Genomic DNA, 20,699 nt, shown 5'->3' on the forward strand with positions numbered 1-20,699 from the left:
CTTCTGCCTCCTTCTGCCTCCCTTACCTTAAGCATGGCAAGCTGAGCTTTAAAAGCAGGCAATTCAAATTAGCAATTGTATAAAGCAGGCTCCTTTTAGCTTCTTTAAGAGCTGTTTATCTCCTGTCTTAGAGCTTCTCTTGCTTTTCTATTGCATTGCCTTTAAAAGCAAGACTGACAGAAAAGATTAACTTGCTTCTGGCTGCACTGGATAGAAGCAGATTAACGCAGCTGGATCCAACCCTGGGGAGCCCAGCCTGGAAATGTATGTTAGCACAACCCCAGCAATGTATAAGCAAGAGTCGTTTGTGTTGATCTTTTTCAGGATGATGAGTTTGTGATTAGCTCTTTTGTGCAGCGGCTCAGCTGCGTAGGAAGCTAATACGCGGCGGGATGTTGATGGAAAAGCTCCCGAGGTGTCAGCCCTCCCTCTCGCCACGCACAGCCCTGCAGCCTCTCCGGCCTCCCCACTCCGGGGCTTTAGCAGGGACTTTTGTGTCCCCCTCTGTTTCCTTTGAGGTTTTTTTTTTTGTTTCCACCTATAACACTCACCACAAAAATAGCGAGCAGTAAAGTCCCTGGGGCCCCAGAGAGGAGAGCGGGGCAGCTGGGGAAGAAAGGAGAGCTTTCATCCAAGAAAGGTTTAGTCCAACCCGCTCAGCTGAGGCTAAAGGGGTAGGTAGGTAAAATCCATCGTGGTGGACGCGCACATACAAGTTGCATGCAATCAACTGAAGTCCACAACAAATGCAAAAGAAATGTTTCTGAGTCACTGGCAGGCTGTTTTCCTGCTTGATCGTTTGTCTTTAGGGCCGGAGATTTGTTTTCTCAGCATGGGTTTATTAATCTAAAATGACTGTGAGTAAGTTGTAAAAAATCAGATAAAAGTACATCTACTTTGTTGGGGAGCTGCAAATTATAATGTGCAAGAGGAATCCAGGAAACCCCAGATTTAGCAAACTGTGTTTAACAAGCAGTTAGCAAGTTTTTATATTTTAATAAAGAAAAATCTAGTAGATCCTGCGCATTTTCCACTATGAGGGGCTGGCAGTAGGAACCACAGCAAAGGGCAGGAGAGGGCAGTGGTTGCATCAGATCCACGTGTGGGGCATGTGGTCCCTGTTCATGTTCCTGCCCAGGCGTCCCATGGATGGGAGGACTGACCCTCCAACCTTTCTGTGCCCCCACTCTGCTGTTAACTAACTTGAGATAACATTATTTGCCAACCTCAGAGAAGTGTGGTGAGGATAAAAGCATGAGCCTTGAAGGGTCTTGGCACAGCAGTGCTGAGAGCAATGTGAAGGTTCCCTCCTGGTTGATATGGGGGGTCCAGAGCAAATCTTTGCTAGTAAAGTGTATCTGTTGGATGAGCTGGCAGCAAGAGAGAAATAATATCAACATAGATATTCTGGGGTTCACATCTGAATTCCAATCAATATCTTATTAAGGTGGGTTTTACTGCTGGGCTTCTTTTTTTCTTTTTACATGGCATTAATCCAGGACATTTTTACACATAACAGTTTTGGAATCTCACACACACCCCTTAGGCTGCATGAATTATTTCTATACATCATAATTCTTCGGAGGCAGTAAATCAGACCTGAGATTCATACCTATAAATTTTAATGAATACACAATATCCTTGTCACTTCTGCCTCCCTTGTCTAATGACACTTTTTTCTCTGTTTCCAGCACATCTCCTTCTATATCAAGGTGAATGAATGAAACAAAACACCACTGACTTAACAGTAAATAGGTGACATGGAAAGATTCTACCCTGGACTGGGGAAACAGATCATTTATTTTGCAGGCTTAGTGCCAACAGCACTACCTTGCAGCTCCACTTATCTGATATTTTAGGGATTACACTCAGGTAAGCAAGGATAATTGAAGCAATTTTCAATGTCTTCACCAGACAAGCCAGAGGCATGACCTTATTTTAGATAATAGGTTAATGAGATTCAAATGCGCTTCCCACACCCACACCCACACCTTTTGTTTTTTTAAAAGTGAGCATGATTAATTACTGGAGCAAATTAGCAGAGGAAGTGGTAGCTCTTCCAACACTTCAAGTCTTCAGATGATGTCTGGTGCCTGACTGGTGGACAACACAATTTTAGGGGCTTCAGACAATTGTTTTGGATCTCTATAGCTTGTATAATGGATTTCAGATGAGGGGATCCTAGAACTGACATGTATGATTTTGATTTTGATTTTTTGAACTTTTGCTGGCCAGAATACGTTCTGCTTGGTATCATCAGCATGAACTAAACCTCCATGAAACTGCAAAGGCTGATTTCACCAAACCACCTGCAGGGAATGGAGGAATCAATGGGATTTGACTGCCTGAACCTGAGATGCCACAGGGTGAACTGCTGTACCCGTCAGCAGCTCCAGGACAGCCGAACGCCCTGTAGCTGCTGTTGTGTGTTCCAGCTCTGCACAATAGGGCATTTCATATGACTCCAGACATCTACAGTCTGGCAAGCAAATCAAGCCTTCAGGGTCTAGAAGGTGCTCAGAAAAGCCTATGCCTCCCAGGCCCAAAAGGCAAGCAGGAACATATCAGCGGTGTTTCTCACTTGCAAGTGATACAGTCTTATTTCTACTCTGCACAGGAGCTATGAAGAGATGAGTCCAGCACTGCTCAAGTCTTTGACTGATGCCATAATAATCATACTTAGGAAACAAGCTAGGCTATGAGTTTTAAACCCTCTAGCTCTGGCAAATCAGCAACTTACATTGTTAGTTTTATTTTGTACTATTTTGGTCATTTGGCTCTATCACATACACAGAACCGTTATTGTGTTTGGGCTTTTCCCCTTAATATCACAAAGACAGCCACTAGTACACGAAATGCCATGTTTTTTTGCTGTGAGACTGCCCCAGGAAAATGAGCAGTCCACAAAGAAGAAACTATTTATATTTGCATTACACATTCCCACACATGCAGAAAACAAGGTCTTTTAGTTGGTTCCTCTTAGACTAGTGCATCAGCTTATTATTTTCAGTGTGAAGCAGGGCACAATAGTTCATAAGATACAGTAATGAGTATAGATAAAGTCATTGAGAAGTATTTCAGGGAGTACTTGTAAGGAAGTTCAAAAGTTTGCTTGCAAGCTTTTGTCCTTGAGAGGTTAGTTTAGTTTTCTGGGGCTGGAAAAATAACCTATTAGATGCTCAGAACTCTTTTCTCATTTTCAATCAAACCTCCAGTATTTTACTGGCACCATTTGAAAACATTATTGTTTTGGTGGAAATGTCACATACCTAATGGTTCCACGGGGAGAAGCAATAGACTGCTTTAGTCGAAAAAAAATGCATGCAATAAAATTACGAAGGAATAAATGAGGACTTCCAGCCCAAAGGAATGCAATGTTAGGCATATAGTGTCAGATTTGCCTGTGTGGGTAGGTTAGCTTGCCTGTTTATTTCGAGACAGTTCACAAATCTGTTCCCACGCACAGAGGCTGCAGAGCCAGCTCAGCACAGGAGAGACAGTGGGTGTGCAGCCCAGCTTAATATAAATGGAAAAAGGGGCAAGGGAGGAGGATTTCCTCAACAGGCAAGGAAACAAACCCAAATGAAGCCATAGTCATCCCTGGTGGCGGTCAGGAGACTTGTGCCACTGCTTATAAATCCAAGATAATGTGTTCCCACAGCTGCAATTCAACGACTTCTTTGCTAGATCCACGTGGCTTCATCTTCCCTTTATACGGACTCAAGATGTTCAAACCAGCGGGTGGGAGTCGGGAGGCAGAGGGCTTGGAGGCGTCCCTCTCTTGCCACATGGCTATAACCACCAAACGTGAGACCCTCCATGACCATCTGATCCCACGGAAGGAGAACTAAGGAATTACTACAAGGGAAAGGCTGAAGTGAATAAATGCAAACTATTTTAGGTGATGTAGAACGTAATCAGCAGAGCCTGAACACGTGCAGGGAGTACATGTGTGCGTGGGGTGCCTTTAGTCCTCACTGCAGTGCCTGGAGCCTGATTCCCAGCTCTGATACATCGCGTCATTACCTAGCGTGATGGCCTGTCCAGCTTTCCTCTTAGATCCAGATTCACATCGGTCTTTTGGTGTAAATGAGAAACTGGGAGTTACTCCCCATTTAGTTTGGTATGGCCGGTATGAGAACCTGGCCCTTAAAACTCTTTGTCGCTGGGAGTTTGAAGCAAAAAAAGTGTGTCTCACAGCTTTTAAATGTCAGCCAGCTGTGGCAGCCTTTTCATTTCTGTTCATTTCTGTTTATCAACACCTTTCCCACCTCTTCCCGCTGTATTGAACTGGAGGAGCCAAAACTTGTCCTTCTGGACTCGTCCCAAGTACAGACCTCATTTAAATTTTCTCAAGTCTAGCCACAGCTGAAGTTGTTTCAAAAAAATAGCACAGGCCAATGCTCTCAGTCTGTAAGCCCCTCCAGATTTTCTTTCTCTGCAATCTCAAGAGGATTCCCTGCTTTACCTAAATTGACCTCCCCTATAGATTTCCCTAAACAGAACACCTCAAATACTCTTTGGCACAGATTTCCACATAGAGATCAATCTGTGAACCAGCAAGGACTGAGACAAAGATATTTTTCATGGCCAACATACAGTAGGACTCTTACAGAAATCGTAATTTGCTCATTTCCGAGACCCTCTTTTATTAACCACATTTATTTAGAAGCTTTTATTTACTGAGAAGCTTTGAGACCTTATTTAATTTATAGATCTTGTGTAGAACAATAGCAGCAGCTCAGGCTGTGAAATGCCACTTTGTTGCTTCTTCCCGCTGCTGCCCAGAGTGTGAATGCTCATGATGGTGTCGATTTGGCTAGAACATGTCAGATGCGGACCAGACAGGATGCTGAAGAAAGAAACTGGTGTCCTTCATTTCCAAGGCCTGGCTCATTAAGCATTCAGTGATGAATTTGCTCTGTTTATAAATTCTGCAGCTACAGCTTACAGCCATACCTGACGTGAACTTGAAGAGCTGTGAGCAGAGCTCAAACAATCTTCTAGGTGGTTGATTTTTCAAGAAAAATACTGCAGGGAACGCTTAGAAACTCGGGTTATGCATACACAGTAAATGGCATGAATGCAAACAGCAACCTGCTTGCTGAGCTCTTTTACACACTGAGCCAGCCGGACCAGCTAAAATGTGAGGCTAAGACTGCCATGAAGGAGGATCAGGGTCAGACGTGAGTACTGATCTCTGCCAGAGGTAGCACATTACCCCCGTGTGGGACTGAGCAGCCACACCGAGGTAACAGCGCACAAAGCCTGCACTGCCCACAGCACAGACACGGGCGCTCAGTGCTGCGAGAACGGCGTGTCTAAAAGCCTCATCTGCAGTCGGGAGGAGACAGAGCCATGGTACAAGGAGACAGAAGGCCAGCTATTCAGAGGTAAATCTGGAAACATTTTTGGCAGCAATTAGGCACTTCATCACTTGTGCTTCTGGAGGTATAACTATTGGGAATGGGTGACTGGCTCACCCGCCCTCCTGACTGCCCACTTGCAGCTTCCTAAAGCACGATCACCTTGACCTTGGAGAGGAAGCACATTTCCCAGGGCTCAAGCTAATGCCGTGGCTGGAAACTGGCTAGCACTAATCCACATAGCAGGGTGCTGACACTGGTAACTGCTGTGATGCCTGGCCCACCACAGAGAGTACTGAGGCTCTTCAGAGCTAAGAGAGATAAGGCACAACTCGCTGGTAGTCACAATACACGGATTAAGAATACAGCGACACCTAAAATATATATATCGGAGCATTAACCTGGTGAAAGCCAAGGGAAGCCAGGCTGCTCATTAGCAAGGTTTTCTAGTGTGATAAAACATTTACGTGCAGCTAGGCCAGCTTTGCCCTCCTGGGTTTTGCCAAATGCCAGAAGCAGCATCCTGCGTGCCAGCCCCTCGCCGCCCCGCGGCACTGCACCTGGAACTGTTCAGGGCTTCCAGGCAACCATCATCCTTGGGTCCAGCTCCAGTGCAGCACGAAAGCCACCACGTGTACTTTGCAAACCCTGAGGGGACATTACAAGAATTGCTTAGGAAATGTTGGATGCTGCTCCTTCATTCCTCATACCTTCATCAACTGGTGTACTATGGTTAAACCCTTCAGTCCAGACAAGCTGTACCCCTCACCTTTGAACTCCTGTGATCTTAAGGTTGTGGGCCCAGATTCTCCCCTCACCATGAATTAAAATAGCCTTATTTCCCTTACCTCATGACCATACTTCTGGTATAGTTTTGCAAGGAGAAACAAGCTCCACCTGCACCTTCCTTGTCCCCAGTCTATACTGGCTATTGGGGAGAGCTAGGAAGGCTTTGAATCATTTGTGTGGGTCTCCTCCAGCCCAAGGTTTCCCCCTGCAGAGGAGTTCCTGGCTGTCTTATGAGATCAAGTTCGGCAGACTGAAAAGGCTGGATGTCCCAAATGAACAATCCTGTTCTCCATTTCTGCTGCCTTTCTGCACTCACACCTCTCACAGCTGTCCTGTCGAGTTTGGCTAGACTGACTTCCAAAAGAATTACTGCTGCTGCTAAGGAAAAAGCATTTCATCGATTCCCAAAAGCAGAGGATACAGGAGGGGTTGGTCAAGGCTTAAACCGCAGCCAGACCTTGTGCAGGGATTTCCTCAGTACCCAGGTGGATCCCCAAAGCAGATACAGATTCCACATATATCCAGGGAGCAGCAGCTCTTTCTCAGGTGGTCTCTGGTTTCTGACACTACAGAGCTTAGCTGAGTTCAGTTGTGCTTTTCTCCCTACGAGATGTACTCCCTGTTTTAAACACAACTCTGTATAAATTTTATTTTCTTCCCTTGAACCTCCTGAATGAGGTGTTTTGCTTTCAATTGGTGGGGAGAATATCCTGCTGTGTGATGCCACCTGGGACGCCTGGGTCTGCTCTTGACATGGCAGCTGAATCAGTTTATGTTGTTATGTATCACTTTTTCAAGGGTTTTCCAAACAGGCATTTTCAGTAGAGTAAATAAAGCAGGTCTGATTGAACAAAAGATTTGTTCCAGTTTTGCTATGATATAGCTCTGAGATTTAAGACAGTCATTCATTATTTCTGCAGACATTCAATATAAGTAAGTATTTAATTTGGCTTTAACTGTACAGCTTGAAAAGGGTATTTTTGTGTTGTTAGCTACCATCCTGTAAAATCAAGGGTTTTTTTGCAGTGCTCCTGACCTGCTGTCTGCATTGATCTACTCTCATACACTGAAGTTACAATTTGAATCTACACCTTCATTTTTCCATATAATAGTCTGTTCCTCTCCTGGGGACATGTCTCTCTATTAGCTTGCCTCTCTTCCAGCCAGGAATACTATATAGGTAATGCCATTTCTGCTGCCATTAGTGGTTCATCTTTTTATTCCTCTTGGTCTTCAAAGTGATCCAACTTTTTGCAGGTAGGAGCTGGATGCCAGTCTCAGGACACATTTTCCCATGCGTTAGAGACAACTACAAATGTAATAACAGGACAGAGAAGAGCTCATGTCCCCATAGGTAGCATACCTTGGAGCTAGAGTCCTTTAATCTACAATCTTCTCAAAATTGCTGCTGCTGGCATAATGGAGAGCTGAATAGTAACATCCCGCAGCCAATGCCTTTTCCTTTCTGCCACCAACCACAGCAGTCTTGCTGGAGCACATTTCACCGTCTCTGCTGAAAACCAGGCAATCAGGGGAACATGCTGCCAGGTTGCTGGGAGATAGTGTTGGTCCGTGGGCCAGATACACTCCACAGACTGCCAGCAGACAATGCTTAGGTAATAGTATGGGAGCTCAAGGCATTGCTGCATTGCAGGAATTAGCTCTCACAGTCATTTCTTTTCCTAGACTGCAAAACAATGAGACAGATCACCACGACTTCCAGCCTGAACTTAACAGTGGCAAAATCAAGGTACAGAGGGCTTAGAGATCAGCCCAAAGTAATACAGTAAACAAGCTACAGAGTCAGAAACAGAGCCCAGGCACAATGTCATATGCCAACCTGAACAGCTAGTTTCATGCCCTGAGTTTACCTTCTCAACTCTATAAGGGGTCTTAGCAAGTTCCTCCCGCAACAGGTGACTTCTCACACACAGGAACAGGCTCCACTTCAGACAGCCAGCATCATTATCAAGGGCTGGGTCAAGCTAAGTCTGCTGCTTATGCCTGGCAGAGTCAGCAGAAACACTGAACACCGTTTGAAAATAAATCACAAGGAAGGTTAAGCACACAGAGGGCACATGCAACCTTTTGCACCCGCTGCATCTGACCTTGGCTGATGATGTTCGCTCACATGAAGAACTACTGGAGGCTCACTGGAGGCTGCGTGGGAGTCTGAGACCACACTCTCTGTGCTGATGGTCTGTCATCCAACAGTAACATCAGATTTTCCTGCAGCTTTTGCAGTTAGGTTTTCCAGATGAAAAAGCCTTACAGATATCATAGTCTGGAGATAAGGAGGGACGAGCAGGGGGCTAAGCTGCTGTCACAGGAAATACTGCTAAATAGGCTTGAAGAAGTCATCTAGACCATGCATCTGTGCCAGTGTAACTTCAAATACATATTTACTTCCTCACATATATTCCTCCTCTCTGATCATGAACCCATCTTCTTTTTTTCTAAGCAATCTATTCCAGTTCTTAATTTTCCTCTCTGTTAGAAAATCACTGCTGCTGTCAAGTCTGCATTTTAGGCTCATTGCTTCCTGTCACCTCAAATGTTTTAGAAGGAAAGATAATTTCTTTAGTTAATTTCTTTAGTAGGTACACTGTTATTATGTCTGTACCAGGTACATCACTCAACTTGCTTATTCACATTTCACATAAATAGTGCAAGCTGCTGCATAGTATTGTATAGCAAACCAGAGAAGCATGTTATACAGGCTGCCTATGCCACTTTTTATTGTTTTAATAATAAAATTAATTGTTCTTGCAATTTGGGCTATTTCTGTGACTATTATTTTTGATTCAATAGTGGTTTTTTTAATTAAATCATCAGCTCTACCAACTCCACCACTTCTTCACCTGGAGACTAATAGATTAATGGAAAAAGACATTTCAGGGACTGTCTGGAAGAACCACAACCTGGGGGGAGTGTTCCTTTCAATCTACCATCAATTCTCATAAGTTTTGAAAAGCCATAACAGGAAATAAATGTAAAGGCATCTCAGGAAGTCATTTAATCCAGCCCCCTGCTCCAGGGCTGAATTTGAATTATAAGAAATAATGAAAGTCAGCCTAGTGAATTACTTTCTTCCTGACTCACCTAAATTTCCTTTCTATCAAGGATTCCAGTGCTTTGGTAAACACAAGCTTACCCTTACAAAAGCCATTTTTATTTCTAGAGACCCTAAAATTATGCTTTTCCTTCTATTGAAGGGATTCTTGATACTGCAGCCCTCATTGTACAACTAGTTCTTTGTTAGACTGTGAAAACTTGCAGGTCTTACACAGCACCATCTTAAACTGTGAGTGACACCACCGTGTCCTTAAGAAGCCAGAGAAAACTTGGTGAGAGAGGACTCCAGCTCATGCTGCTAAATTGCCATGCCAAATACTTCTGTCCATACAACTGATAGGAATTGTTTCACATCTTCCCTGCATCAGTGTGTTGACCTAAAGAAATGAAGAGCAGAGCCAGGCAGAAACATGAATGTCTTCCAAAGTTGGATAATAATAAAAGTCACTGACACCCATTGTCAAGGAGTAATCTGGATTGCATCTGTGAGAATAAGCTTTATTCACTGATTAAAATGCATAAAGGTTTCTTTGTTTTAAAGGACTGGAAATTTGGAAAACACTAGTCTGCTGTCTTTAAAAATGGTCAGACAGAATAGGCAGGCCTCTCCAGACTGACGCCTAAAGCAAGTACTTGCAATTTGGACATACTCATGGGTGACCTGGCTGAGCAGGGTAGTGAGAAAGTTTGATGAGAATTCAGTTGTATTCAGAGTAAGCTGACTGGAGAGAATTTTGGGACAACCATAGGAAACTGAAGGTGTAATTCAGTTCCCTGAACATGGAGATGTAGTGTTACCTGACAGACCTGAGGACCTGAGATGCCCACACAACACTGGCAGATAGGACCTGGGAGTTCCAGCAGCCTTTCTGGAGCAGAGGCTAGAAGCTGGGAAGTCCTCCAGTACTGACAGAGGTTGCCTGTTTGTGGCCAGCCGTGCTGAGCCCTCAGTGACTGTGTGATAAAACATGGAAAGAAAGTCAATGCCCCTAAGATATAAAGTAACCAATGTGAGGTAAAAGAATCCTGACTCTGAATGTAAAATGAGCTGGTATTACTGAGCAGTGTGATTCTGGCTAACAACTGATAATTCTGCAGAAATACTTTGGTAGACCTCGGTAGAAATCAAAAAGCAGGTTAAAAGTTAGAATTACCAGAAGGAATGGAAATGAAAGCCGAAAATGTCAATATGCTGTTGTGTAAATCTGTTATTAGTCCATACTATGAAAATTGCTCTCATCTCAGATGAGGTTCCCTGACCTCAAAAAAAAAAAAAAAAAAAAAAAAAAGAGGATATAGTGTAATGGAAAAGATACAGCGAGGGCAAGAAATTTAAGGAAAGACCTGAAAAATTAGTCCTGTATGGGGAACACTGATGTACAGCAGGAAGTTTGAACCTGTGAAAGATGACTTAATGTGTCAGCATTGTCATACAATCTTCATAGTTACAGTGAGGCATCTTCCTCAGGATATGACAAGTAATGCTCTAAATCTCCTGATTAAACTGGTTGGATCTCCCTTGGCTACGCTGGGGTTGAGTGTGATGCAATGAGGTAGAGGTGCTCGTAGTCACAGGAGTCTCAGTCATGTTCATATACAGGTTTGTGGCTATAAACAGTGCTGCCTTAGGGTACATTTCCACAAAACGATCATGTGAAAGGCACAGCCTCCCCCAGGAGAAACCCAAACCTATGCCTACAATAGATTTGACCACCTAAGGGGCACTGGTTGATGGCCAGGTTTAAAATGCTCTTCCTAGACAGAAAAAAATGTTCCTTCTGCTCATGGTGCTTGAGCACAACTTGTCCGCAGCTGAGCTCCTTTAGCTCCTCTCTGCTGCTTGCAGCTTCCCTGTCCCCAGCCCCTTTCCATCAAACCTTGCACAGGTAGGGCAGAGGAAACGCGTCCACTCTGGGATGCACATAAGGTCCTGCAAGGACTTCAGTCTTCTTGCTGGAGTGTTTTGTGTCCCTATTTGGGTTTTCAGAGGAACAAAAAAAAGGTCCCATTCTTCCAGCAGAAGGAAAAGGGACAAGATATGCTACAAATGTGAGAGACAGAAAACTTGTTTGTTGTTTGCAAGTGTACCAGTTAGTCTGGTAAAAGATTGTTTCTCCCTATAAACCTTGCCTATCATCACAAACAATTGAACTAACACTGTAATTTATAACACACTTCAAGATTTTTTTTAATCCATCTATTACTGTAGGGATTAAAAGGCAAGCCAACTGATTATCACCTTGCCAACACTTATCATCAGGTGGCTGTAGCTATTTAGATTGCTGCCCAAAGCCAACAAGGAGTACATTAACTGAGAACAAAAGATATCGTCTAAAAAAACAACAGTTACCATTAAGTCCTCATAATATATATCAGCTAAATCCAGTGATACTGTAGGGATCGTGACCTCTGGGTCCCCTGCCAGAGCCATTACAATTTTATCTTATCATCACTGTATAGCCAAATAAATCAGTGTGTGCCACAAAAACACACCGGTTAGCATCGTCTTTCCAAAGGATGCTTTACAGCTTTTGTTGCTTTAACTGCGCATTCCCTAATTGGTTTAGATTGGTTTAGCTGGACATCCAGGAGTAGCAATTAGCTTTTAAAGACTTCTGGGATGAAGTGGGTTCCTGCATATCAATTTTTCCAGCTGTGTTAACAAACAGGAGCCGAAACAGATGGGTGGCAGATACACACCGGGCTCGAAGCATTGCAGTGCTTGGGCAAGCAATTAACACCTCCAAAGCCTATGAATGCTTTAATAAAGTGAACCTTCACATCACCTGAAGAGCAGCAGGGGATCATGACTATTGTGCCACTCACACCAAGCTGTACAAGAGAAAATCTGTCCTGCAGGGTACAGACTAGTGAGTCCAATCTCTCTGATTTTTGCAGGATATTCTGCCCTCATGGCTGCAAGCCCCAAAATCAAGCACTCGTCTTTGGCATGTCAGACACTGTTCCTTGTTGTTTGCAGCCAGCGGACGTGAGTCTTGACTTTGAGTTGTTAACGGTATCCACTGAAAAGGCAGATACAGAGACAGGGTGGAAACTTTCTAACTGGAGATAAACAAAGCTAAGGTCAGCCAGATTTGTGGAGTCTGTTGGGAAGGAGGATGAATATTTTTTTTTTATGTCCTCTCCTAGCATTTCAAGTAATTTAGAGGTGGTGCTTATCTTGTTTTCTGTGTTAGTGGAAAATTTTGATGATGAAATATTAAGGAATACAGTGGTGATTATCTGATCTTGCTGTAAGGAGTAGCAAAGTAGGCACTACAATATATTTAGGCACTAGGCCTTCAGAGTCTAAACTTGAAGAGATCTGGGGAGAGATAAGGAATAGATAATAATAGGTCAACAAATTCAACTTTTGCAGTTTGAAAATGAATCCTCCATTCTACCCCATTCCTGGAATTAACAACCTACTCCTATGACAGAAAGGTGTGTACAAGTAAATTAAACAATTTAATATAAATTAAACAATTTTCACTGAAATGGCTGAGATGTGAGAAGATATTGTTTTTCAAGCTTTGCTTTGCTCATTCAGCATTGGCAAAGAGAAGAAGGAGTGGCAGAGAACGGTAAAATCTTAAGCTGCTTCCCCTGAATACACCTTCAGTGCCCTTCAGCACAGAGGCACTTCAGCAGAGTGAGGTTCAACCAGCACCTATAGGTAGCTAGTGTGAAACATTATGTGGAAAGCATGACTGAACCCTCACCCCTTCCTAGAAATCAGGACCGGCCTCTGCACCAGGTCAGGTGGTTCTCCCACTAAGTCCAAAGGGTCACGACGAGGAAATTTTCAACCTTGGTGCAGCATTCAACTTTTATATCCCAACTATGTCAACAGGACACTGACTCATTAAGTAGTTTGAATTGAAGGGACTCAAATCCTTGGCTTCGTCTACAAGAAAGTGGCTAAACCATCTGGTTAAATAAGGTCCCCTCTACTTTTCAGTGGGACCTGTGCTCTGATGCGAACAAGAATATGGGACCTTGGGGCCCACAAAGAGAGGAGATTCTTTCCCAGATTTTTTGGTATGAAATATTCTACATTCAAGCTGAATAGAGAGGTCTTGAGTGAGTTTTAAGTATTGCCATGCATAAGTGACCACCAAAAGGTACATTCTTGGACGTGGCTTGTTAAGAACTTTCACAGATCTGATCCTTAGTCTTTGGGCTTTGTTGTTTTCTCAAACATTATCAAGAACCCAGGGGTTTTTACTGCAATTAGAAGACCCACAAATGTTTATTTTACTCACTTAAATCAAGTTCCTGATGTCTACAGTGTGGGCAGGATAACACTAAGAGAGAGCTCAGACTAAACAAATATGAAAAAGCCTGAATGTCCAGCTTATGAAGAGAAGCAGATGGTTAGGAACTGAATTGACTTGAATGACTTATCTGAAAAAATGAGACAGAAATCTCTAGAGGACTGGGATTTTTATGGGATTTTGACATCCCATGTTCCCAGTCAGGCAGCTGGCAGTCCAATGGGTGCTGTTCTCACAGTGTTTTGCATTGTCTACTTTCATCAGACCAGGAAAACCAGAAGAACTTGCAGAACCTGCAGAGATGATGTTGATGCCTTGGGAGATCCTCTGACTGCACCATTTCGAGGTTCCAGAGGAATTTGGTTGAATTAGCTTACATAAGCAGATGGTTAGCTGACTTATTTTATCAGTGCATTTGGTCCATCAGTAATCATGTAAGGTATCCACCCAGTGCTCAATCCCACCACTCAAAGAAAACAGCTATGATGTCCTGCATCTGATGACCAACGATCTGAATACTACTATATCAGCCAGTTTTCATTACCAACCTCTTCTGGGGCTTGATGAAAGGTCTTACCTCTACACGTTACCATGCCCAGTGCTACATGTCTTCACTATTTTCTTGCATGCAACATAATAAAAGACCTGGTGAGGGCAAATTCCTGCTATGACCTGGGTAAAAGGGAGGGGAATAATGGGACGATGTATTGGAACTGGACCCACAGAGGAGATGCAATCCCAGACTTACTCAGAATAGTTGATCTCCTTTTCTTCCTTCTGAGCGCGATGTTTTTCTTTGAGTTCCCAATGAATTCAGGGTCTAGACACATTCACTCAGTGAACAGATGATTTAGCTCAAGATATTACTACACATTCCCCCACTGCTCGTTCAACCCTGGGAGCTCAGTTTGAGCTTCTGCAGGAGGTGGTTGGAGCTAAGCCATCAGATTGTCTGCTGAAGTAGCTGAGGACTTTTTGCATGTTCTGCTCTTCAGACTCTGTCCTCAAGGCAGCCGTCTCCAACAGGAGAGCAGAACTGAGCAGCAAAGGTATGCAACAGCCTGACCCAGCACCACAGCTAATGGAAAATTTGTCTCCAAGTATTTTCTCCTACAGCTCTTTTTTTCTTTGGTTATCTTGGAGGTGACGAGGTCCTTACTAGTGAAAAGTGGCCATAGAAATACACTCAGCCTTATTTCAATGCATTTGCATATGTCAAGGGGCACTTCAGAGCCCAGTGTGGATAAGAATAAGTTTAAATGGCCAGTCACACATCCAGTTTAAGTGTAGATATTTACTTATACAGCATCCCAGAATCCAACCCAATTCAGTGCAGTTGCACCCAAGTGGAACCAGTCTGAATGCAGGGCACAGCTCAGAGAGTATTCACAGACACTGCTGCATCAACAGGAATCTGAATCTGAGTACTCAGTTTTAAGAGAATAACACAAAGAGAAACATTTACAGCTATTATTCATGTACTTAACAGCTGGAAGCAAAGGGCTCCCATGTAACCTACTGTCGTGGTTTAACCCCAGACTCAGACGGCAGCTAAGCACCACACAGCTGCTCACTCACTCCCCCTGGCAGAACAGGGGAGAGAATCAGAGATTAAAAGTGAAATTCATTCACTGCTTCCCATCAGCAAGCAGAATCAGAGAGTAAAAGTGAAATTCATCCACCACTTCCCATGGGCAGGCAGGTGTTCAGCCATCCCTAGGAAAGCCGGGCTCCAGCATGTGTCATGTGCTGTAACGTGCTGTGGAAGATGAATGCCATCACTCCGAACGTCCCCCCTTCCTTCTGCTTCCCCCAGCTTGATGTGCTGAGCATCCTATGGTATGGAACGTCCCTGTGGTCGGTTGGGGCCAGTTGTCCCAGCTGTGTCCCCTCCCCACTCCTTGTGCCCCCCCAGCTGCTCACTGGTGGGGTGGTGGGAGAAGCAGAAAAGCCCTTGGCGCTGTGTAAGCGCTGCTCAGCAGTAATGAAAACATCCCCGTGTTATCAACATTGTTTTGAGCACAAATCCAAAACACAGCCCCACACCAGCTACTATGGAGAAAATTAACTCTATGCCAGACAAAACCAGCACACCTACCAGTATTGCTGAGTTTGGGAATTCCCCCTCCTCAGATGATGGATATGTAGAACCTCCGAGCCCTAAGAACAGAAACGCTGTGGTTGGAGTGTTCTCCCTGTGCCGTGTGGAAGGGGTTTGCCGTGCTGTTTGCAGAGGGCAGGCGCACATCCTTCCTCTCACACACGTGTGAGTACAAGGCAGGTTTGATTCCCTCACCTGGGTGCAGGGGCTGGCACTGAGCAGGTCTCCAAGTGCTGCAGTCAAAGCCAGTGAAGGACTGTTCACAGCCAGGTGATGCAATGTCAGATTTTGAAGTCCATCACATTTAGAGCTACTCTTTTACTCATCAGACCACACATTGACAGATGCTGCATTGCATACCTGAGTCACCAAGGACCCTCTCACAAAAATGTATATGCATGACTTACAGCACTCTCTTTCATTACAGTCTTGTAAGTGAATTCATGCTCGTGATTAGCTTTCCTACAGATGTCCAAAGACCAGCTACTAGTCAGGGGACAAGTGCAAGACCAGCACCGCCTAGACCAGTTTCCCTTGTATAGTCAGCATGTCTTATCTCTGCGCAGGAGGCTCATCACTGGCTCCTTTGCAGGGGCTGCCAAGAAAGGGGCTGATCAGTCCCAAACCCAGTGGCTTCCTGGTGCAGACACATGACATCCCAGTTCAGACCACCAGCTCTCTTCTCACAAGCCACCGAACGTGTATCAGAAGGGAACGGTGTTTTGTTCATAAGACAGAGGTGAAAGGCCCTATATCCTATTGCAGATATCTGGGCCAGATAGTCTACCCGTTTACATTTTTGTCAGAAAAAAAATCAAGGATGTTTTTACATTTGTGAATGGAAAGGCAGCAACAGGAGTGTGTACGAAGTGGTATTTCTTAGTCCCTCATCTGACTTTGTGTTGGGTAGCAGCCAAAGAAGGAAGGCAACTGCCAGCTCTCCAGCTGTGAACGCGAGGAGCCACACTAAACCAAGGATTTCTCTGGCACCCGATGGAAGCAACGGGGAATCTTTGTGTTCCTCAATTCGCCTTCAGAGCTGATTGCTGCATCCTGGCGACCATGCAGGTCCAAGCTAACACCACACACAGAACCGAAAGTACATGGGTCCTGGTGACTCCAATAAAGAGTGTCACTGTGGCAAGCTCTCCAGCCTTGGGTCCTACACACTGGTCCAGGTGCTGGAGAACTTGACTCATCAGGTTCCCTCTGTGCCGTTTGGCAATGCGCTTCTTTGTCACACTGATTTGGGATCGTTATGTCCTGAAATACAAAAAGATGCTGTTTCTGACCTAATTGCCCAGACTCCTGTTATTACTGAAGCTACAAGTACTTAAAATAACCTGTGAATGATCCTTCTCATGTGCCAAAGTAAATCAATAAGAATACCTCATAGAAAAACAGCATTTATGTTTCTGTAACGGGGAGTTAAATAGCACCAAGCAGTATTCCCAGGCTCAGTGATTCAACCATCTGTGCTGTTCAGCTAGGAGACGAGTTCCCAGCAAGGATTTGACCTGGCTAGTTAGCTTTTTCCAAGGTGAGAAATAATCAGAGGAGCTAGCAGAGGCCTGGGAGCACTGCTGACCCAGCCTGGGTGCACACCTTTCCTTGCTTTGGGAGACAAGAGGATACCTTTGGCTTAAAGGAGAGCCTTTTGGCTCAAAGTAAGCTCATATGTAGGTTTTGGAAGATACGTGTGCAAGCCATTGCACACCAGCTGGCCTCAATGTCCAAGGACAGTACCAAGCCCTTGTCACTCAATGTTGACAGTTATAGCCCAAATGTCTGGTTTCAGAGACCAGCACAGTGCTGTGGTACTTGTTGCTGTTGCAGGAAGCTTCATAGCAGTTTGCAGAGAAGCCTTTTCTCTCATATGATCAGAGATGCATCTACTTCACATCCACCATGCAAGTGGTCTTTGTCTTACAACAGTTGTGTCAGAGACATGTGGGCTGCCAGTTATGCTCTTCTCTTGACTCTTTGTATGAGAAAGCAACATTTTGGTCACAGGACATGGTGGACCATGTGCCATAGGCTGTGGGGTCCTCAGGAAAGAGGCCTACAGGCATCGTCCTACAGATTGCCTTTTCTGTTCATCTGCCTCGTGGCCCAACTCCAGTCCAGCTGTGAGGGTTATGAAGGGAAAGGTTCCCTGGGAGCAGGCCAGAGGTGGGATGAACTGTTCTGGCACAGCTGATTTGGACCTAAACACAGTGTAAAGACTTTGATGGCTGTTTTCTTTCTGAAGGCTTTTAACCCTTTCAGCTCACTCAGAACACCACAGTCTCTCCCTTTAAGGAACTGATTTGAAACACTGTCTTCTTTGGTCTGAAAAGCAGCACCCATTATTTCAGCTCCACTCTTGCTTATTGACACACACACCTGCCTCCTCTTACTGCTCTCCTGCTGCCTCTTCTTACTGCTCTCCTATTGCCTCCTCTCCATGCTCTGCCTCCTTCTTCTCCTGAGCTGTTCTGTCTCCTCATCCTCATCGCTGCCACTTCTCCTCCATAACCTCCCAGAAATATTCTCCAGCTCATTCCTTCCCAACTCTCATTAGCCAACCATTTTTCCTGTTTTGTTCTTACAGTTGCCTGTGGGCAGGATCCCAGCCTGAAGACTTGACTCTGCTTCTGAAGCATACAGGAGTCTTGCCACTGACTTCAGTGGAGCCATATTTCCCTTGAAAGGTTTTGATGTTTTTCTACTAGCTCTTTTGCAAGCAAAGACAGATATGCATGCAGACCAGCTCCTCCGTATGATTCATCAAAGCCAGCAGGAGCTGATGACTGAAACATAATTAAGATGTGATTATAGAATCAAACTTACATTTTAGTCTGTTTCCTCTAAATGGGCCTATCTTTCTGAGCTTTCAAGTTGACTTTTTTCATGTGTAAATAGTTTGTTATTACGGAACTCAGACCATCCCAGCTGTTCGGGTTAGTTTGTTTAAAGTTATAGAAAAAGCTACTAGAAATGATGGCTACAATCTGCTACTTTGGCCCAAGTACCATCTGTACTAGTTCGCCCATTTCTGAACTTTACAACATCATAAATTTGTGCATTTATAAATGTAGAGGCAAGAAGTATGTAGGCTCAACGAAAACATCTGAATTAACATCATGTAATGATAAATAGATTCCCATAAAAACTGCTATAGAAGTCTCCAGAGAATAGCTCTTCAACAATGATCAGAGAAAAAAAAAAAAAAAAAAAAAACCAAACCACAAGAAAAAAACCCCATACAGCTAAAAGCATTATGTACGGTATCAGGATGTTTCTGTTTTTTAAATGGTATACATTGGGCTATGACTGAGATCTTAGGAAAATTCTGAGGAACTGTTTAATGCAAAGTGTCCAATGTATGCCTGAGAACAAATGCAGCCCTGAGGCTCCTTAAAATGACTCCTATAAGGACTCTTCTGCTATATTGGCACTGGAATACAAAGTTAATCAGCTACACAAAAAGCTAAGCTATTAAAATATCCTTTGGCTTATAGAAAACATTCAGCGCTCTGGCTTTTTAGCCATTGCTAGGTAAAGAACTTCATCTGCTCCAGTTTAAGTCAGTGGCTATGTCCTGATTGACTTAAACTGAGAAATGGCTGGGCTGCAAATGCAGGATGGGAGGGAGCTGATTGAAAATGGCTTCATATTTCTGTCAGAGCAAAGGAAAATATCTGTAAACAATTTCCTTCTAAGGCCTTTTAGAACCAAAGTGATTAATGGAAAGCAACTGGCAGAAAAGCAACAACCAACCCACTGAATGGAGCACAAGCCGAACATTTACCCAACCATCTTCGCAGGGCAGCTAATGTCTTTCTCACACCTATATTTACTTTTTAATCTATCTGAAAGTGAATACGTTGAACAAATACATTTTTTTTGCTTATTTGTATAGCTTCATCTTTTCTACCTTCTTTTCCAGCTTCGCTAGGCCACACAACGTATAATAAGGAGGTTACTAAGTTTCAGCTGCTTTGATAATAATTTAATCTTATATCCTTCTGTTCTATCTGTTAAAAATCGAGGCACAGTGAGTGTGTAAGCAGAAATATTAATTGCAAACACATTCTGTTTATCCTGCAATGTGTAAATGAAGAAAAGATAGTGCTTAAAAGGAAAGCAGTCTTTTCTTCCGTTAAAAAAATGGAGACCTCTAATGTTCTTATCATTCTTGTTCTTATCTGGTACAGAGCACTTTCAATCCATCAAGACAGTACTCTTCTTGTCTAATCAAACTGCTGAGAGATAAGAGGTTTTAGGGTTTCCTGACCATTGTTTGAACCTTTTTCTTTCTAGCTCAAAGAGGAAAGTCTTGAAAGTCACTAAAGCTCCAACTGTAACTAATTAGGGAATCTGAGGAATATTCAGTTCAATGCAGAGGTTAACGAATAAGAAAACTTCAAACCACTATAGAGATGACCTTAATGGGAGATTCAGGTTTGAATTAAAGCTCTAGTAAGCTAGTCACTGGAGATTCAGGCTTCTTTTCTTCTCACTTGGAAAAGCTCAAAAGTCCACTGTTAAGCATGCAAAGAAAAAAACCCCTCCAAACCTTAAAAGGGTTGCCCACTTGTATCTATTTTTATCTGAGTATTGAGCCATTTTAATGGAGATGAGCAAATGGCTGGGCAATTAGCTGAGTAAGTCAGTTCTGTAGTCTTACAGCTTGGACCAAAATGGGCAGACTCTGAGTGCAAAGGAAAAATTAATGAAGTTTTTAAAACAACTTTAACTGACTTAGAATTTAAAATTAAGTAACTCTTACAGCATAATGTGGCATTCCAGAAAGAGAACATTACATTTCCTGATTTTATTGTTTTCTGTTATAATATTATTTGGTTATGTGACAACTAATTTTAACCAAACACAAAAGCCATGTAAAAGCAAAGCAGGCTTGGCAAAGACCAAAAGACAGTGAACAACAGATTCCAGATAGCTGCCTGGTTTTGTTTTATCCCAATTGACTTCCAGTTCCTTTGACTACAATAGACTAACATGTAATTATAGAACCTTTTAGAATTATCATGTCTCCCTTGATTTAATGGCAAATTAGAGAAGGAACATTTCTTAGAATTTAGCTTC

The 20,699-nt window shown here is 43.5% G+C and overlaps 1 protein-coding gene across 2 annotated transcripts in view; it reads left to right on the forward strand.

Annotated features, from left to right (window-relative positions):
- The window catches only part of LOC308060032 (uncharacterized protein), a 63,495-nt gene that overhangs the window by 3,881 nt on the left and 38,915 nt on the right, over positions 1–20,699 (forward strand). Inside the window, exon 2 of one of the 2 annotated variants that reach the window (XR_013926567.1) lies at positions 1,692–18,022. The exons of the other annotated variant lie outside the window; for it this stretch is intronic. The gene's annotated coding sequence lies outside the window, so the exon portion shown is untranslated. Of the gene's footprint in view, positions 1–1,691; positions 18,023–20,699 lie in introns of those variants that run through there. 2 annotated transcript variants of the gene reach the window in all.

The sequence above is a fragment of the Falco punctatus genome, assembly GCF_963210335.1.
Source record: "Falco punctatus genome assembly, chromosome: 3".
In the NCBI taxonomy this organism is placed as follows: domain Eukaryota; kingdom Metazoa; phylum Chordata; class Aves; order Falconiformes; family Falconidae; genus Falco; species Falco punctatus.